The 15,924-nt window shown below is 44.6% G+C and overlaps 1 protein-coding gene across 3 annotated transcripts in view; it reads right to left on the bottom strand.

Annotated features, from left to right (window-relative positions):
• Window positions 1–15,924, bottom strand: part of septin7b (septin 7b) — a 537,254-nt gene that overhangs the window by 367,242 nt on the left and 154,088 nt on the right. The window lies entirely within an intron of this gene.

Raw genomic sequence — 15,924 nt, 5'->3', positions numbered from 1 at the left:
CTCCCAGTTCTCCTCTGGTGCGAGCAATGGCGGTAAGGGCACGAACCCAGTCCTCAGATGTAGTTCACGTGACCTCGAACACGTGTCAGCTTTTGGAACGCGCACAAGAATGGTGCCGCGTTTGTCACATGAGCAAATGGACATCAGACACCATTCATTACGGTCACACACTCCATTTTCAGTCCGCTCCTCCTCCCTTCAACGGGATTGTGGAGATGGAATTCACATCACAGGAACAATCTCAGGCTCTAGAGCTGGAGCTACGAGAACTTCTGTCCAAAGAAGCCATTTCGCAAGTTCCTCGCGGGCAAGAACACTCGGGCTTCTACTCCTGCTACTTCGTAGTACCGAAAAAGTCGGGAGGAATGAAACCAATACTCGACCTTTCCCTGTTCAACTGCTTTATAGTAGTGATGCATTTCCGCATATTAACAATGAGGCAAGTCCTAGAATACGTGCGCTCCGGGGACTGGTTCACGCCAATAGACCTGAAAGACGCATACATCCACATCCCATGAATTCCCAAACACCGGAAGTTCCTGCGCTTTTCATTCAAGGGAGTTCAATACCTGTTCAGTCGTCTCCCTTTCGGCTACTCGCTGGCCCCACGCACCTTCTCCAAATGTCTACAGCTTTCCAGCCATTGCGCACTGCGGGAATGAGGGTTTTATTTTTCCTGGATGATCTGCTCTTATTCGCCCGGTCCGAGGACGAGGCGTCAGAGCAAACCAGGAAGTTAATAGAGCACCTGTCAACCCTGAGTTTTCCATAAACCGGGAAAAAAGCTCCATCCTTCTATCCCAGTCAATTGTGTTTCTCGGGGTGCAGCTGAAATCCTCCCTAATGAGAGCACGTCTATCTCAGGCGAGAGCGGCAGATCTCACCACTGCAATCTCCTGCGTGCAACCCCGCAAAATCGTGAGAGCCCTATTAGTTATGAAACTTCTGGGCATGATGGCTGCAGCCCGCGCTGTGGTGCCATTAGGATTACTACACACGAGACGCCTGCAGTGTTGATTCATCCGCCTCCGGGTGCACCCGATACGTCAGAAGAGACGCATGTTGAGGATTCCCCCTTCAGTGGGCGGGGATCTCTCACACTGGGGGAATCCCTGCATCCTCTCACACGGGGTCCCCATCGGATGTCCTACGTCACACGTCTCTGTGTTTACGGATGCGTCACTGTCGGGATGGGGAGGCACGTGCTTATCACATATGGTGGCAGATTGCTGGCCCTCCCACACGCACGAGCACATGACAGTGAGGAATGTGATCAGACACTTTGCTGCCCTTCTCGAAGGCCGTCATGTCGAAGTTCACACAGACAACCAGGTGGTGGCAGCCTACATAAATCGCCATGGGGGAGTTTGATCCCTCCCACTATTGCGCGTAGGGCTGCTCAATTAATCGAATTTTAATCACGATTACGATCTGAGTTTTGAACGATTATAAAAAAACAAAACAAGCCGATTATTTGCTCCTCCCGCTTGCGCTGCCCTGAGTTGCACATGAAGCGCTCCTCCACAGTGTTGCCAACTTAGCGACTTTGACGCTATTTCTAGCAGCTTTTCAGACCCCCTTCTTGACTTTTTAATCCTAAAAGTACCTAGCGAACATCTCAGAAACATCTCTGGTAACCCTTAGCTACTTTCTGGATAACTGTCGTCGACATTTCCTGCAGGTTAGCTAAACACTCCGTCTGTGCTCCGGACCGTTCTTCACAACATTAGGAAAGGGAATGATGCAGTGATGTGTCGGTCGCTAAAGAAACGGCTCTCGGAGCCGGCTCCCTGTTGGATTAACCAGAGTGAGTGACACACACACCGCACCTGCAGGCTCCTGAGCCACTAAAAACAGCTAAATGTGCGTGTGCGGCGTGCTAAACACACGTGCAGCTTGCCCGATTGCTGTGAGACCGGGTTGGGGGTGGGGGGTGCAGCTGTGGTTGGGACTATTATTACATTAACTGATGGACTTGTAAATAAATAGTTTATAAATAAGGTAGAAATAAGTTCCTCACGCTGATAACTAATAACTAATCTCTCTGAGGACACGGTGCTAGTGCACTCTCCTACAGCACCTTGACACGACTCAATAAATGTTATGCAACATTTTGTGAACATCAATTTACTTGCATTTATTTGTTATAAATGCCATTGTATAATTCTTGCTGTCAGTATTTGCAAGATATTGGTATTTGGATCTCTACTGGTTAGACTTAAATGAGTTAAACCAAGGTCTATAGCCCTTGGGTCATAGACTATGACCTATAAGTATATTGGTCTTTTTATCCTGGGAATCAGGAGTTCTTTTAGTGATCATCTTGTTTCTTATTTTTGTCCTGATTGTGCCCTGAGCAATTTTATGACTGAATAAAAACAAATAAAATCAACATTAATTGAAAATTCGTCCTAAATAATCGTGATCTCAATTTCAGTCACCATAATCGTGATTATTATTTTTGCCATAATCGAGCAGCCCTAATTGCGCGTAGCCACAGATTTACTGTGTTGGGCACATGTCCACCTGCTGTCCATCAAAGCCACCTACATTCCAGGCATCCTGAATGTGGCAGCAGACATCCTGTCAAGAGGGGGACCCCGCGACTCCGACTGGCATCTGCATCCCGCACTGACATCACAGATCTGGATCAGGTTCGGGGAACCATTTGTGGATCTGTTCGCGGCTCGCGAAAACGCACATTGTCGCCTGTGGTTATTCCTGAGTCCACAGGACCATCCCCCGCTCGGAACGGACACCTTCTCACACCAGCCCTGGCCTCAGATGCTCCTGTATGCGTTTCCGCCAGTCCCACTGATTCCCCGACTCCTGGACCGAGTTCGGTCGGAACAGCTCTCAGTGATTCTGGTAGCTCCCAGACACTTGTCCGCGTCATGGTTTCCAGACCTACAAGCGCTGGTGTCCGGCTCCCCGTGGATGCTCCCATGGAGGGAGGATGCCCTCCTCCAGGTGGGAGGAATAATCACACATCCTCCAGAAATAGGCCAACGGCTGTGGGTCTGGCCGCTGAGCAGTCACGCTTAGAAGATTCTGGGCTGCCGCATGATGTGGTCAACACGATTCAGAGTGCGCACTCGGCCTCTACCGTTGCATCCTATGCTGCTAAATGGGCAGCTTTCCAAAAATAGTGGACAGAGCGGAATGTTCAAGCACTCTCCTGTCAGCTGGCGTATGTCCTATTGTTTCTGCAGATAATGATGGACAGAGGCCTCGCATTCAGCACTATTAAAACATATGCTGTAGCTATCTCATCCTGTCAGCAAGGTTTTGGAAATAGATCTGTTTTCAGTCATCCCATCACAACACGTTTTCTAAAAGGTGTCAGAAGGAACAGACCTGTGTCCCGCCCTCTATTTCCCCAGTGGGACCTAACGGTGGTTCTGCACGGCTTATCTGAAGCCCCATTTGAGCCCTTGGACAGGGTCTCACTCAAGTTCCAGTCACTCAAAACTGCTTTGCTGCTGGCGCTGGCATCGGTCAAGAGAGTGAGCGACCTAACTGCCCTCTCAGTGGCTCCTGCATTCCTCAGGATCCAGGAAGATGGCGGGTCTGCTGTTTTATGCCCCAACCCAGCCTTTGTGCCCAAAAACATTAATACTTCCTTCAAATCCAGGTCAATTTCATTGGCTGGACTTTTTCCTCCTCCACATAATTCTTACGAGGAGGTAGCTTCCCACCTTCTCTGCCTGGTGCGTGCGCTCGCACGATACGTGTTATGCACTTCAGGTATTTGTCGTACACAGAGCCTGTTTGTACACTACAGAGACTCTCCCCTTGGGCAAGCACTGTCGACCCAGCGTCTTTCACTCTGTCTATGTGACGCCATTTCACTCGCTTAAGCCCCATTCCCATCTGTACCGGGTCGGCCCAGGCCGGGTAGCCCCAGTCGGCCCCAGCCTGGCCCGGTTGTTTCCACACAGCCTTTCTTAGGTATGCAAGGAATGCAGTCAGAGACACTTTCAGCTTCTGGGTAATCAGCATGATAATGAATGATAATGAATTGAGCATGCCTTAAGCCCATGTGGGCTGATTCTACCCACCAATCAGAGGCTTGCTCTAATGGAAGGTGTGAATTTGCTGTCAGCAGTGGGTGTGTTGGCCCTGGTCGGCCTGAAGCAGACCCCCTTGAGAAGAGGGCTGAGAATGAGCCTTGGTTGGCCCGGGAAAATTCCAGGCCACCCAGATATGTAAACAACCTACGCTACCCGGCCCGGGCCGACCCGGTACAGGTGGGAATGGGGCTTTACACATCATCAGGGCAGGATCCACCTGAGACACTCAGGGCTCACTCAGCCAGAGGGATTTCCTCTTCTATGGCGCTCCACAGTGGTGTGTCAATGGAAGACATCTGTCTAGCTGCTTCATGGGCTTCCCCATGCTACTTTACTCGTTATTACTTACGAGATGTTTCTTCAGGATCCATCACTCGTTCAGTGCTTGGACCCCAACAGGCTGAGTGAAAACATTACGGCCTCACATCAGCCCTACTACAATAATACATATCCAGATGGAAATGCTCACAATCACTACCTATGGTCCCCTCATAACGAATCAATTTCAATCCATTACCCTCTTGTCACCCAGGCTCCTTAATGCCTTATCACCCCTCATTTATGAGCCGGTGATTATCATTAAATCTATCTTATTAGCTAGCTTAAGGGCTGCGACTAGACTCATAGAATCTGGGGTTACAATACGTAACCAATGATGCGTAGCGAGGCTTTGCTTATCCTTCGCTGTTCAGGCCAGGCAGGAAGTCAAACACAAAAGCTGTGTAAAACATCTGAAAACTTCCAAAATAAAAGTCACTTACAGATCTCCAGTTGGTTTACTAGTAAAAAAAGGTATGTGATTTCCTCTGAAACTTCTAGCTGAAGTAGATAGAACAGAAAATAAACCACAGACCTTGTTGGATACATGCTGCCATCCTTCTTCTTGTTTGTTATCATAGGAACTGCTAAAATCATGCATGGTGTTATAATTCTCCCAGGATTTTATGACTTTGTGTAACAGAGTGAATGAAGAGAAAAACAATACTGGAGAAGTGATGAAAGAGTGAATAAATGAATGCTGCAGATCCAACTTTGACTAAAGTGTAAAAAGAGGAGCACGTTTAATGTCCCAGACCTTCTTTAGATGACTCCTTAGTTTAGTTGAAAGCAGGTTGTCAGACTAACTCCAGTAAAGGCTGAGTGCATGCTCATCCTGTTCATGCTTAGATCATTTGAATAATTGATTGGATGCATCTGATGCAACTGTTCAACTGGAGAAGACGTGCCGGCAGAAATGTCACCACGTTTCCACCCAATCAGACGGTTCAGCTGCACACATGACTTCCTTTAGAGGGTGCTCGGTTTGGAGCTGGAAATCAAAGTCAGTCACAGAATCTCAAAGTTAAAACCCAAACACTGGCTGCTGTTATCTTGCTGCTTAGTCTCATTGAGGATTTTAAGAAGAGAAAAACACACTAGAATGGCTCAAAGTCTCCCAACATGCCTCAGTTGTTCCAGAAATGGGCTCGTCTGATTCCTGGCAGCTGTGCTCTTAAACCCAAGGCTGTTCCATCAAAGTCTCCACTCCTGTGAGGCTGAAGTGGGTCCAGCGTCAGCCCATTTGGGGTAAATGTTGGCGTATGGATTCCATATGGGCAGCTCTCTGGGCTGTAACGAGCTGAGGTGATGGAAAGCCTCGCTGTCCCAGCACTTCTTAAACCTTCCTCTGGACCCACGGTGCCAAAGCCAGTTCTGGCAAACCACCAGTGAGTTTGGGTCAGCTCTAATTGTTCAGGTTGAATAAATCTGGAATAGTGTTTCTAGCTTGGAACAACACGAAGAGAAAATGGTTCAAAGATTGAGCTTTTACAGCCTCTGGGCAGGAAAAGTGTGCAAGTGGCTGCAGGGTTTTTAGTGTTTCGCCCTTTTTATCATAAGCAAGCTGCATAAAAGCATCCTAATGCTGGAGACGGCTGAAATTAGCATTTTTTTAAGTTGGTTCTCTTTTTTTAGGGGTGAAAAATGTGATTTGCAATTTATCAAAAGTCAGATGTAGCCTGCAGCTTTTTTCGACTTTCATGGTTTTTGATTGTGTTCAAACAGCACTGCAAGGCCAAAAGGTCTCCCTCATTCATCAGCAGGAGCACGCCATCCCACAAAGTGCTGCATATGGAGGAAAAATATGCAAGAGAGGCAAATCAAGAGCGAAGGAGAAAGAGGAGGAGGCATTAGAGCTGCAAACATGCTATGTGATCTACAATCAGTGGTGCTGTCAGAAATCTGATGATCAAAACTGATCGCTCCGAGCCTTACAACCAACAGGCTTCATCTGTGGCTGGTGAGGGATGATGGGAGAGCAGGAGGCACTTTCCTAAGGGAGCTTACATCTGTACCAATTATTCTTTACCTCCATCATTCACAGTTCCTCTTTACTCTCATGTTGCATGCTCGGATCATAGTTGAGAGAATCTGCGATTATACTGAGACTTATTTGTATAAACATCTTCATGCATTCTCCCTGTAGAAATGTCCACAGCTGCTGATGATTGTTTCTCATTTACTTTGCAGGAGATAATTATAGGATCCTCCTAAGTCTTGGAAATCAAGTGTGTGTGTGTGTGTGTGTGTGTGTGTGTGTGTGTGTGTGTGTGTGTGTGAAACTACCATTGCTAAGTTCCAGCAATAATAGATCTACATCACATTGCTTTCAACCTTAAAATCCTGAATCTGTACATTTTAAATGCACGTATGCTTATAAATAAATCATTCCAAATGTTTTAGCTTCAAATATCTACAATCTCAAATAATGCTAATAATGCTGATTAAACTGTATAAAATGTTGCTAAAAAGCACAATAAATGAGGGCATCTTGAAAACACAAGGTCCCAAATATGGCTTCTTTCATTTTTAGGGTAAATAAGGAATTAGCATAACTTTCGTGTCAGCACAACTGTGGGTAGACCAAAACCTACGGGTAACACTTTACAATTAGGTCCACTTATTTAGGTTACTTAGTGCATTATTAAGCAATAATAAAACATTTAGATAAAGTATTAACAACTGCTTAATATTGATGTTAACATTAAGTAAAGCGTGACACTCCCAAATCAAAATTTTTGCTGATAAACTATATAAATGAGTGTCTAATCATGCCGAAGACAATATGTAATGTCCAGAAATGGTCAGTTTTCACCTACAGATTGACCTACATGCCACCGGTCATCTGCAGACATAAATTCCATTCTCTAAGATGGATTTTACATTCTATCTTCAGACAAAGGATTCTGCAGCTCTGAACACATGATAACATATTGTCAACAAACTGTTCCCATTTCAAGGCCTAAGCTTCTGTTATCGCTTCTACAGGATTCCTCATGCCTCTGAATAAAGTGAACTCATAAGTTAAATAATAATATGATTGAATGAACAAATGGTATATGAATACTAATGAAATGTTTTGATTAATCTGTGCTTAAATTACGGTGGTTGAAATGAATATTATGATGTTATGATCAGTAATGGTTTAACAAGTGAATCATTATCTACACTTATCCACAATGTTCATAAGATATAAGTTAAAGTAACATCACTGCACATAGATATTTTCTTAGCCACAAATCAGAGCATCCTGTATCTGAAAGAAGGCGTGATGGTCTGAGGGTTTGTTTGTTAACACCCCTCAACATGGCACGTCCCGATTGGCCAAGTAAATCATAATATGAGAATATTAAAACAGAATCACTGGGGAGTGATTCATCATTCCAGCATTCTGTGAGATTCAGCATCCTGTTAGTTGAGCTAACTCTGACTGGCCATTGGATGAAAACTCTGCTTCCATCGCATCTTAGACAAGCTGTCGAAAACCTGATACAAGCTACAGCTGACACAGCAAAACGGCTCCGTCAGCTATTCAGAAACAGCTGTTCTAGACACAAATGATTTAATCTATTTGTTGTGATCTGGGAGAGGACTCTGGGCCGACCTGGTCGTACTGGTCTTTTCTATGAACTTCGGTACCTTGGGGTCACCCGACCCCCCCAATATCTCGGATCCGAAAGGGAGTCTCCTCAAGGGTATGTAGAACACAGCAAGATTGCATCTGATACAGTTTTGATAAGAACAACCTTCATAGTTGAATGCAAACAAAATTCTTTTCACCCAGAACTCAGTTCTTCTAGATACATGGTTCTGATAAACACACACCATTCAATCACCATACATAACATCACATCCACTTAGATTCATCCATCACAGCAGCCTTAGTTAACTTGTCATGTTTTTAATTGTTTAGAAAATAAATTCTTACTTTTTATAAACCTAACTTTGTCTGAATTAATACGAAGTGTGTTTGATCCCTGAAAAAGCAAAGAATCCAAGACTCTTCTGATTAAACATCCAAAGACCAAGCAGGTTGGTATTCTATATTTGTATAGAGTATCGTATCTTATTGGTCATAAGTAAAGATAAAATATTAAGCTTAAAAGCAACAATATTTAACCCTCTACACATGCATAGTCAATCATTTCACACTTAAGTGCATCTTAGTAAAAATTTAAATATTCTGCCTAAAACTGTCAGTGTTGCGCCCTCTTCAGGTAAAAACTGCACTGCATTTGAATTAGAATCTGCTATCACTATTGGCTAAGACTTACCCTATGGCATTAGCTGGTACATTATGATGTCACAATGTTGTTGTGAACCTGTGTGTGTGTGTATTTGTTAGCGGTTCCACCTTCTCGGTCAGCTAGGCAACAATATTTGTTGCATTTTTTCAACAGGAAGTGGGAGTGGAGTAAGAGTCTGGTAGAGGGTGACTTGCTCTTTAAGGACACTTAATATCAGGAACGTTAATAATGGGACCCTGTGTTTATTAACACTTAATGCACAAAGTAATGTTAATAAAGGGACCCTTATTGTAAACTGTTACCAGCTTATGTTTTATTTAATTTTAGTGTTTATTTGTTTACTTTTTTATTATTACTTCTATCCTCTCCCTGGGCTGCCACTTTATCATGGTGAAGGGTTTTGAGTGTCTCAGTGATCCTAGGAGCTAAGATGTCTGAGGCTTCCTGCCTCTGGTAGGGTCACCCATGGCAAACAGGTCCTAGGTGAGGGATCAGACAAAGAGCAGCCCGAAGACTTCTTATGATGAATTATATAAATGGAAACCGTGTTCCCTCACCCGGACGTGGGTCACCGGGGTCCCCTCTGGAGACAGGCCTGGAGGTGGGGCATGTTGGCGAGCGCCTGGTGGCCGGGCTTTCACCCATGGAGCCCGGCCGGGCACAGCCTGAAGAGGAAATGTGGGTCCCCCTTCCTATGGGCTCACCACTTGTGGGAGGGGCCAAAGGGGTTGGGTGCAGCGTGTAATGGGTGGTAGTCGAGGGCGGGGACCTTGGCGGTCTGATCCTTGGCTACAGAAGCTGGCTCTTGGTACATGGAATGTCACCTCTCTGGTGGGGAAGGAGCCTGAGTTGATATGTGAGGTTGAGAGGTTCCGACTAGATATAGTTGGACTCACCTCAATGCATGGCTCTGGCTCTGGAACCAGTTTCCTTGAGAGGGGTTGGACTTTCTATCACTCTGGAGTTGCTCCCACTGAGAGGCGCCGAGCAGGGGTGGGCATACTAGTTGCCCCCCATCTTGGCGCCTGTACGTTGGGGTTTACCCCAGTGAATGAGAGGGTAGCCTCCCTCTGCTTACGTGTGGGGGGACGAGTTCTGACTGTGGTCTGTGCTTATGCACCAAACTACAGTTCAGACTACCCACCTTTATTGGAGGCCTTGGAGGGGGTGCTGGAAAGCACTCCTTCTGGTGACTACCTCGTTCTGCTGGGGGAATTCAACGCTCCCGTGGGCAACGACAGTGAGACCTGGAGTGGTGTGGTTGGGAGGAACGGCCCCCCTGACCTGAATTTGAGTGGTGTTTTGTTATTGGACTTCTGTGCCAATCATGGATTGTCCATAATGAACACCATGTTCAGACATAAAGGTGTCCATATTAGGCCGTAGCTCGATGATCGACTTTGTTGTTGTTTCATCTGACCTGCGGCCGCATGGTGGGGGGTGGGGGTGGGGTGGGGGAGCAGTGTGCTACCAACATTATCTATAGTGGGGACCATGTGCTGCTGACCTCTACTGAGGATGCTGTGGATCGGTGGGCAGAATACTTCAAAGACCTCCTCAAACCCACCGACACGTCTTCCAGTGAGGAAGCAGAGTCTGGGGACTTTGGGTTGGCCTCTCAAATCTCTGGTGCTTAGGTCACTGAGGTGGTTAAAAAGCTCCTCTGTGGCAAGGCTCCAGGGATCGATGAGATCGGCCCGGAGTTCTTTAAGGCTCTGGATGTTGTGGGGCTGTGTTGGCTGAGGCGGCTCTGCAATATGGCGTAGACATCGGGGGCAGTCCCACTGGACTGGCAGACCGGGGTGGTGGTCCCTTTATTTAAAAAGGGGGACCGCAGGGTGTGTTCCATCTATGGGGGATCACACTCCTGAGCCTTCCTGGTAAGGTCTATTCAGGGGTTCTGGAGAGGAGGGTCCGTCGCATTGTTGAACCTCAGATTCAGGAGGAGCAATGTGGTTTTTGTCCTGGCCGTAGAACACTGGACCAGCTCTATACCCTTAGGGGGATCCTGGGGGGTGCGTGGGAATTTGCCCAACCAGTCTACATGTGTTTTGTGGATTTGGAGAAGGCGTTTGACCTCATCCCTCGGGGGGCCCTGTGGGGGGTACTCCGGGAGTATGGGGTACCAGGCCCTCTGATAAGGGCTGTTAGGTCCCTGTATGACTGGTGTCAGAGCTTGGCCCGCATTGCCGGCAGAAAGTCAGGCTCGTTCTCAGTGAGAGTTGGACTCCTCCAAGGCTGCCCTTTGTCACAGATTCTGTTCATAACCTATAGGGACAGGATTTCTAGGCGCAGCCAAGGTGTGGAGGGCATCCGTTTTGGGGGCCTGAGGATCAGGTCCCTGCTTTTTGCAGATGATATGGTCCTGTTGGCTTCATCAGAACGTGATCTTCAGCTTTCGCTGGAGCGGTTCGCAGCCGAGTGTGAAGCAGCTGGGATGAAAATCAGCTCCTCTAAATCTGAGACCATGGTCTTGATTCAGAAAAGGGTAGAATGCCTTCTCCGGGTCAGGGATGAGGTCCTACCCCAAGTGGAGGAGTTTAAGTATCTCGGGGTCTTGTTCACGAGTGAGGGAAAACTGCAGCGTGAGATCAATTGGCGGATTGGTGCTGCATCTGCAGTGATGCGGGCATTGTACCGGTTTGTCATGGTGAAGAGAGAGCTGAGTCAGAAGGCAAAGCTCTCGATTTACCGGTCAACCTACGTTCCTACCCTCACCTATGGTCATGAGCAGATGACCGAAAGAACAAGATTTCGGATACAAGCGGCCAAAATGAGTTTTCTCCGAAGAGTGGCTGGGCTCTCCCTTAGAGATATGGTGAGAAGCTCGGTCATTCGGGAGTGGCTCGGAGTAGACCCGCTGCTCCTCCACATCGAGAGGAGCCAGTTGAGGTAGCTCGGGTATCTGTTCAAGATATCTCCTGGACGCCTCCCTGGTGAGGTTTCCCGGGCACGTCCACCCGGGAGGAGACCTGAAGGTAGACCCAGGACACAGTGGAGGGACTATGTCTCTCACCTGGCCAGGGTGTGACAGCAGTGTCTGTCACCTCAGTGACTTGGAGTTTCCCATGGAGTCTCACACCTGCAGCTCATCTCCTCAGGAAGCCTAATCAGCACTTCTGGGATCTACCAACTCCCAAGGGAGGGTAGATTCATGTTTATGCTTGTGTTTAATTTAATGTAGATGTTTTCTGTTATGGAAAGTTTGTAATTATGATTTAGTTATTTGAGTTACCTGAAATGATTAGTCTGGTTAGTTTGTGTGTGTGTGAGGATGTGTGTGTTAATTGTATGTTAATTGTTCCCCTCTTGTATGTAGAGTGGTCTGATCAGCCACTTTTTAAGTTGAACCTGGTGTATCTGAAATGTCTTGTTTTTCTGGATAGAGTGTCTTGTGCTGTGGCTAGGTTAAAGTTCGTGTTAAATTTAAAGCTGCTCCAAAATAAAATGGAGTTTTGAGTCTCATGAGCGGTGCTTCTCTGGCTGGTTTGTGCAAGTCCCTGACACAGGGAATGCCTTGGTATTCCCCCGGAGGAGCTGGCCCAAGTGGCTGGGGAGAGGGAAATCTGGGCCTCTCGCCTTAGGCTACTGCCCCTGCGACCCGACTTCGGATAAGCAGATGAAAATGGATGGATGGATGGACTTCCATTGAAGGTGTAGTTGTTGTGCAGCTTTTTTATTTAATTGAACCTTCTGGGCAACCATAGAAAGGAGCCTGTTGATGCTAAGGGATTTATTGTGAAATTATTAAATCTAGTCATAATTGTCCTTTTCTGATAGCTGCTTATATCTTGCTTCTGCAAAAAAAAAAAATAATAAAAAAAATAAAAAATTCAACCTCAACCTCAACAAAAGCATCTCTTAATGACGTTTATGTCGGCAGAGTTTTACTTTCTGAACGTTTCACCTTCACAAAGTTAATCTTTAGGATTAATGCAGTAAAAATTGCAGCACTTTGAGTTCCCTGCCTCATTTACGTGAATGACAAAATGTTATTTTAGGAGAAAGTGGCTCTGTGATCCTATGAGTGAAATTTTTCTATGAAGTAATGTTCAGGAAGAGACCAGCTACTTTGGGAATACAGGATGGGGAAAAAAATCATTCCTCATGCAAGAAAAACTTGTGAGACTTTTCTCTCACCACATTAAAGGTGAATAAAATCTCATTTGACGTTTCCAAAGCCGTTTAGATCTCCTTCTCCCGGACGTGGCGGCCATGTGAACAACATAATCGATTCCAGGTAATGCTCAAATGTCTCCGCTTTCTCTAATGAGTCTGAAAATCTGCCTCATCATCAAGTGTGGTATAATCCAAACACGGACACGGATTTCAACCATTAGGCCATCTCAAGTGAAAAATGGAGAGAAAATATGTGGAGATGATTCTGTTTTCTGTGAGGGCGCAAAACAAAAACATCTGTTCTGCTCCTCTCTCTGCAACGTTTCCACTCCGTCTTCGGCGTTGTCATTGTCAGTCAGTTGAACATGTGGTTCATGGAACATGACTAATGATGGCACATTATGTAATCCTTATAAAGACCAGATCTGTCAGAGATTAGTCATGAGACGAAGCCGGAGTCGCCGCCTCCTTCTGTCTCGGGGGGTTGCCAACACCAAAGAGCAGAATCTACTGAATCTAATGGACGCCAGCTCTAGACTTCTGGGAAGCCTCAAAGCCTGTGATTGTTTCTGTCTTCGTAAATGCCCGTTCTATATTAAATTATTCTGCTGTGCATCATGCCAGCCATTGGGATGAGTTACTGCTGGCTGATTGCTATCCTTTCTTCCCTCAATAGAGTTGTCATAGCAGCAGTTTCATTAACTGTGTTTACATTTTAATTTTATCTGAGATTTAATCTTCTCTGGATGATGAAAAATGAAAACCGGTTTCTGTGACAGACTTGTTTGGGGGAAAAAATATCTTGCAGACAATTTAAATTCTTAAGGGATAATCTATTCAATTTTGTTGATAACACGTGTAGCTGTTCGTCTATCCCGGCAGTGAAGAGAGTTGTTTATGTGTTGTGATGCACTGTCAGGGTGGGAGATTTGCCGTCTTTCAGAAAACACGGGCATCGCTCTTCCTTGTCAGCGTTCCCTCAAAACAAAAAAAGTGTTTTTTTTTTAATTATATCTTGGCACATTGAAGAATGCCTCTGATTTCTGGTTGATAAGTGGACCTGGATTTTACACTTTCACTACGGTCTTGTTTTATGAGAAACTCGCTTTGCTGCTGTCGAGCTGATAAACTCGTGAAATGACTTTCAGTTTATTTCCCAGGAATGTTTACAGGGTTGCAATTAGAAATAAGGGACTGATTGAAGCAATTTCTCTGCACTTAAAACCATTAAGTGAAATCGCCTTTCCTGGTTACCTTAAAGGTTTTTCTTTGTTTAACAACACAGAGAAGGTTGTCACTTCTCACAAAAGGCAAAAACAGAAAAATGTGTCTTAGAAAAAAATAAACTGTGTTTTGCCAGTAAATAGTGATTTGGACCAGTAAAGTCAGCCAGCAGGTCAGACCTTAGGCCTAGATTATTCTTGCTTTTCAACCTTCCGTAACAAAGCTGCGTCTTTGTTCACACACTTGCTGCACGGCACTGAACTGCATACTGGAGGATTCCACTTGGGGGCACAGTAGCAAAATCAGACCACATAGATAGTGGGGTTAGTGAGGTACAAATAAAATAAACAAGACATCACTAGAAGAGATCAGTAACTGGTTAATTTTGAGATTACGACAGATAAAGAGACAGCAGCGGTATCGCTGATAAATTTCAGTCAAAAGTTGAATGTTTGCAAATTAAAATTCAGCATAGGCTAATTAAGCTAGCTGTTAGCTTAGCATAAATACTGTCAGACGATTGTAACATTCTGAATGCTCAACTTTTCTATTAAATGCTATTGTCATCAATAAAAAAACAGGACATGAGACGATACACAAGATAAAAGGAAATAAGACATAAGACAAGACATGGTATGACACAACAGTATTGATGCGATACAATAAGAGAAGATAGAACACAATACTTTACGTTATGACACAATACCATAAAATAAGATAAGATACAATAAAGACAAAATACAAAAAGACACAATCAGATAAGACGTGATATGCATGATATAATATACAAATGATACAAAACTCTACAATATGATGGGATAATAAGATTATGTTACAACATATGAAACATGAGATGCCACAATAATGTACGATGCGATAAGATTTAAAGTGACAATGTGTAGTTTTTACCATTAATCTCTGTAATTATTTACTGAAATGTTGTTGTAAACGAATTAAAAGATACACAATTGTTGAAAACTGTTGGTAGTTTCATAACATTTAACCATAAAAATCAGGTCTAAAATACATGGGAGCGGGTCTAAGTCTGGGCGACGCCACATTAGAGGCCATGTTTCCTTCTACGGAAGCCTGTGAGGATAGAATGAATTTACTGATTTGTAACAAATGGTTACAAAACTTTAAACGTTGTTCTTTTACACATTTACCTTTTCACTCATTGCAAGTGATGAAAGGGAATCTGATGTTCTTGTTATTTTGCTGGAGGTTGCACTCCCATGAATTTTTGACCCTAAATGCCATCTGTTGGTAAGGTCTTACTTGAAGACAAAACTGATGCTTGCTTGCAATGATTTAGGTATCTACTGCCCCCTATCGCCAGGGAAACGACACACTGTCACTTTAATTAGATATAGCTTTATTGTAAACCAAGATAGATCCATGTAAATTAGTACAGGGGTAAAATTAAAAGTTAAATATGTAAGAATGAAGTAGGATTTACATCATGTGGACAAATGTAGGTACTGCAATCCATTTTTCTAAACAAAAGTGACTCTCTCACTCCTGTTCTGTGAGTTTCATGGCTGTTGCCAGTTACAGATCAGCACCAGAAGATTCTATATGACAAGCAAAAACAAGTCATACAAAGTACACAGATAAGTAGAGAAATAAGCGTCTGCTGTCTTGGGTGTTTTACGGTAGTGTGCAGTTACATTTATTACGGTAGTATTCCTCCGATATTAGAGGGAGTGCAGTTGTTTACAGTGTTGCTATTGTTGAATAAGTAGCTTGAGATATATTTAGAGCTAACTACTTGCTTCTAATTGTCTGTTAGCATTGTTAGCTCAACGTCAGCTGCTAGTCTTCTCCCCTGATAATTGAGTGAAACAAAAAGATTTAATTATTTGCTGCAACCACTAAATACAAATATTAAACTTTTCCTTTGTCCTTTAGGAATCTTGATTAGAAAGAATATTGTGTATTTT

This window comes from Nothobranchius furzeri, chromosome 5, assembly GCF_043380555.1.
Source record: "Nothobranchius furzeri strain GRZ-AD chromosome 5, NfurGRZ-RIMD1, whole genome shotgun sequence".
Lineage (NCBI taxonomy): Eukaryota > Metazoa > Chordata > Actinopteri > Cyprinodontiformes > Nothobranchiidae > Nothobranchius > Nothobranchius furzeri.
Note: the sequence above shows the minus strand (reverse complement) of the source record. Positions and strands in the feature narration are given on the sequence as shown.